Source organism: Lutra lutra, chromosome 4 (genome assembly GCF_902655055.1).
Source record: "Lutra lutra chromosome 4, mLutLut1.2, whole genome shotgun sequence".
Taxonomy (NCBI): domain Eukaryota; kingdom Metazoa; phylum Chordata; class Mammalia; order Carnivora; family Mustelidae; genus Lutra; species Lutra lutra.
The window spans coordinates 86,844,203-86,848,954 of record NC_062281.1 but is presented as its reverse complement, the minus strand read 5'-3'; the positions used below and the strand labels follow the sequence as shown (position 1 = coordinate 86,848,954).

General features: G+C 50.0%; 1 non-coding gene across 1 annotated transcript; it reads left to right on the top strand.

Moving 5' to 3' along the window:
• The first annotated feature begins 3,960 nt into the window (after window positions 1-3,960).
• Window positions 3,961-4,120, top strand: LOC125099344 (U1 spliceosomal RNA). Its single transcript, XR_007127122.1, has one exon. It is a non-coding gene; the product is annotated as a U1 spliceosomal RNA (small nuclear RNA).
• The last annotated feature ends 632 nt before the right edge of the window (window positions 4,121-4,752 follow it).

Genomic DNA, 4,752 nt, shown 5'->3' with positions numbered 1-4,752 from the left:
AAAATCTCAAGTCATCCACACACAAGAATATTAGCGTCCATAGACTCATTCTGTAAGGTTGCAGGGACCATGTATACACACATCAGGTGTGCTTCCATGCACTAGCAATGATCGATCAGAGAAGGAGATTAAGAAAGCAATTCCATTGACAGTGGCACTCAAAACAGTAGAATATGTAGGCATCAGTTCATTCAAGGAGAAGTAAGACCTGCTCACTGAATAGTAAAAAACATAGCTGTAGGAGATTACACACCTAATGGGCAAGAAACTGTGCTCATGTATGGCTGATTTACTGTAGTTCCTAAGGCCATACTACTCAAAGGGATCTACAGAGTCAACACGATTCTATCAGAATTTCTATTCTACTTTTTCTCATTGCTGTCAATCTCTTGCTATACATTCCTTTCAGACATTGTCACTTTCATCTCTTAGATGGGGTCTTGTTTACATTTTTCATTTATTTATTTCGCATTTTCAGTTGATTGTAAACACACTAAAAGTTCTCATATCCTTTTCTGGTGGTTGTCCCATCTGCATCAGCTGTGGGTCCAGTTCAGATGATGATCAGCCTCCTGATTACGGTCATTTCTCCTGCAAGAGCTCCAGGCGCTGTTCCCTCTACTGCTTTCAAATGATTGCCCCAGAGTTGCAGACATTGCCATCCATGGAGGCCCTGAGTAGGACCGCACTGCACCTCTCCCCAGAGCCCCTGCGCAGCTCTAGCTAGGTGACTTTCCGCAACACTGTCCTCCTGGGGACAGCATCCTGGGGTCTCACAGCTCAGTGTCCTCAGCTCCAGGATGTCCATGGGACTCCTGCTCAGGTTCCCCTGCCGCATGGCCTCCCTTGGAAACTCTCTTGAGCCAGTTCCTTGAACAGATATAGGGCTCCACTCACCTGTGTGCTTCCCTGTCTAGGAAGGTTCTCTTCTTTCCCTGATGCCCAGGATTTGGAAATCTGCATTTGTGTGTCTTTGCATCTTGTGTGTCTTTGCAGTTGCTTTGTTTTTTCAAGTAGGAGAGTAAATCCAGTCTGTACAGACTTGTACACGTCTGTATTCAGAATGCAGAGGCAGAGCCAGGGAGCAACCTTGCAGTAAGAAAACCCTTACAAGTTTGTATTTACAAAACACTGAGCCAGACCGAAGGGCAGCTTTCGTTGTGTATTTTTTTTTTCTTTTTGAGAGAAACCTGTGCCCTTATGGGTCCAACAGGCTACTTGAGAAGGATGAAGCAGGAGGACTGAGTGGTCCCAGGATGCCCATGCAGGGCTGCCCTGCTTTCCAGGTTGGAGGTGATGGAGACCTCGCCAGGGTAGTGGCTTGATTTCCACCTGGTTGAATGTCTAGCCATTTTGGGCAATCTCCCTGCTGCCCACCATCTCTGGCAGGAGGATGGGGTCCGGCAGGGGTGATTTAACCGCCTGGGGCTTGTCCATCGGGGAGTCTCCTTCCTGGCCTTGCCCAGGGGCTTCAGCACTGAGTGCCTCCTCCTCCATCAAGCTGGGTCAGTCTCCGCCGTTTGGGGGCACTGTGCGGTGGCAGTCCCTGCTCCGAGGCCCAGTCCCAGAACCCGTGGAGGTGCACCTGAGGGCTGAGGCAGAATCTGGGGAAGGTGAGCTTCTTCTGCTGCTCCACTGCTGCCATCTCATCAGCTTTTCTGAGACAGTTTTTCCTCAACACTGGGGGAGAGTGCAGGAGACCCCCACCCCTTGCATGGGGTCTGAGAAGATGCTGCCCTGAGGTCTGTGGTAAGAGCCCTCCTGTGTCAGTGGGCATGGCTCTTGAAAGCCCCTGAGCCTGCCCGCTCATTTCTCTTCTCTCCAGTGTCCTCCCCGGGAAGGATGAGCATGACCACAACGTGGCCTCATGAGAAGTGCGGGCTCTCTCACAGCCTTTCTAGGGTGTCTCATGGGTAACACTGAGCCCAGGGCTGACTTCTGATCCCTAGGGAAAGAGGCAGAGCCACGAGTTGTGTCAAAGCCCTGGACTGCAAAGCTGGTGCTAAAGGATGGGCAGGGATTCCTTGCTCCCATCCAGGCACTCCCCTGCTGGTCCCAAGAGACCCCAGAAAGGGCTCCACTCACACACATCTTTTACCTCACAGCTCTGAGGGTGCAAGGTCCCAACAAGGATCTCAGTGGACTAAAATCCAGATGTCCACAGGGCACCTTCTCTTCTGAAGGCTCTAGGAGAAGGTTGAAATTAGTCAAGGGAAACCACACTAAAATGCAGTCTGGAGGTTTTAGCAAGGGAGCTCCTCTGCCCTCCTTACCTCCTAGGTCACTGCAGCCCCAGAGGAGGGACTGTTCTGACCTTACAGGGACTTGACATTGCATAGGCATAGGCCTCTGCTAACCAGGCCAGAGTCAAGAATGCCAGCTTTGTTCCCTCAGGGAGACACCAGTGCTCTTCCAACTCACAGTTCACCATAATGGACTTTTAGAACAATCTTCCCAACTGACCTCTTTCAAAACTGTTCCTCCCATTTGTTCTCTGGTCTCGCCTATGGATTTGCCAATGCTGATTTTTCCCAGATCACCTTTCCCTTTTATTCTGACAAATCCCATTTTTGCTGGTAAAATATCTGGCAGTTTCTGTTTTTTTAAGTGAAGCAGACAGTGTGTCTCTGCCTGTTCCAGCTTTTAGAGGCGCCTCCTCTATGCTCAGCCCCAGGCCCAGCAGGCAGAGTCCTCCTCACATAGCATCCTTCTGACCTCCTTCTCTGCCTCTTCCAGTTTAAGACCCCCTTGTCTTTCCAAATGTTGCCTGGAGAATCCAGGATCATCTCACCATCTCAAGGTTCTTAACATAAGCACCTCTGCAGTTTCCCATTTGCTGTGTGATAGAACATGCATACAGGTTCCTGGCATTAACATGGGTCCCTACAGCCCCCACCTCACTATGAAGTCATGTTACAACTAAAGTTGGACACCCCTCCACCCCCCTTTCTTTTCGAATTTCAACAGTCCCTAAAAGAAAAGCACTCCCTCAAGGCGCAATCAAGATGATGGCAAATTAGGATCCTTGGGGCTCCTTCCATGACCATAGAATTGCCAAGTACTTGTCTCTTGGGAGTATTTGTTTTGCTTTGCTTTCCAGACCCGGCTTTTTGGGTCCACAGGCCGACTTTGATGCAGAAATCTCACCCGAGGGGAAACGCTGGAGGGGGGGAAGGCAGTGGCAGAGCAGGGCATGTGGAACCCTGCTAACCCCCTACTGTGAACTCAGAGCCCAGTCTAAGGGAGCAGAAGGGATGGTTTCCTTTGGTCCTGCCCTCAGCAGCAGGATACTTGGGCGCTCTCTTCTGGGTGGCCACCAGAGGGCACCGCGGCTCTGCCCTAGGAGCCCACCTGGTGAAGAAGCTGGTCCTGGTGGTGATCTCAGGGCCTGGGATGATGCGGGCAGGTGTCAGCCCAAGGGCTGGCCTAGAAGTTGCTGACTTTGGGTTCCCCGCCTCCTCCCCCGGGGTGTCCAGGCCTGGGGGGTGCGTGGGGGACTGGCTAGGAGGTTGAGCTCCAAGTGCAGCCAATGCACTCTGTCTCCTCAAAACAGGTTCCAAGGAGAGGGGGAGAGAGAGAGGGAGAGATGGATCTGTGCTTCTCTGTCTGCTGGAAAGTCCTCCCTCATGTTCCTCTCAGGCTGGGACAGCCTTCCCTGTGATGAGTGCTCTGAGTTCATACGTGCGTGTGTGCATGTGTGTGTTTGCCCCTGACATCATGGGCGGGACGTGTCTGATGTCAAACAGGCACCCTTGTGGGGTGGTTCTGGGCCAGAGAATTCCTGGGATAGAGGGTGTAGCAGTGCTGTTGCTTCCATTGTATTAGAAAGACTCCTGTGGAAGGTGAGGATGCTTAGGACAGGACAGTGTGCCAAGGATTTTGGGGGTCAGGTTGGCGAGTCAACATGTATGTGGGGTGGACAGGCGGCGAGGCTGGACTGGGGCAGAAGAGGAGGGATTCATATTTACTTAGCAGGGAAAATGCCACTATCAAGTAGGTGGTTTTCCCAGGATAAGGCTTGGCCATTGCACTGCGGTCCTGCTGACTCTTGCAATTTCCCCAAATGTGGAAACTTGCGCGTGACTTGTGATGGGGTGGACTGCCTTCATGCTCTTTCCCTGGTAAGTGACAGAATGCTCTTTTCTTTGTATTCTCACATGTTTCTCTCTGGTAAGATGCATTTTGGTCCTCCCAGTTATTTAATGAATGCACGGTTTTTAGCCCTTTTAATTATATTGCTGCTTGATGAAATAATGTAAAATTTCCTTGGTAATTTGACCTAGATTAGCTGTACAGCTGGATCAGAATATATATACATTCCCCAACTGTCAAATGTCCTTTTAATTCTCATTCCAAATAAAATTTGGTCATGTTGATTAAAAAAAAAGAAGAAATCAAGAACCACGGTAAAAATGTGTTCCTCACCTTTAGGTGATGTTCCCTCGCCTTTGTAACATGAAGGACGCTGTGAAGGACATTTCCCAACTACAATAGGTTTTTGCTAACACCCTCTTCATGAGACCATGGGATGTGTGCTTTCTGGCTGCAAGGAATAAAATCCCCAACTTGTTTCCTGGGAGGTGTGTTCCTGATAATTTGGCTTCAGGGAATTGCCATCAGCCTAGCTCTGCCATGGTGGCAGGAACCATTTTCACACGTGTTGTGGTGTGGCACATTTCCTAAAAATGAACATACTTTTTCAAGGTAAGTTTGCTCCCTGTACTCCTCTGTTTTTATCCCTACTGTTTTCCT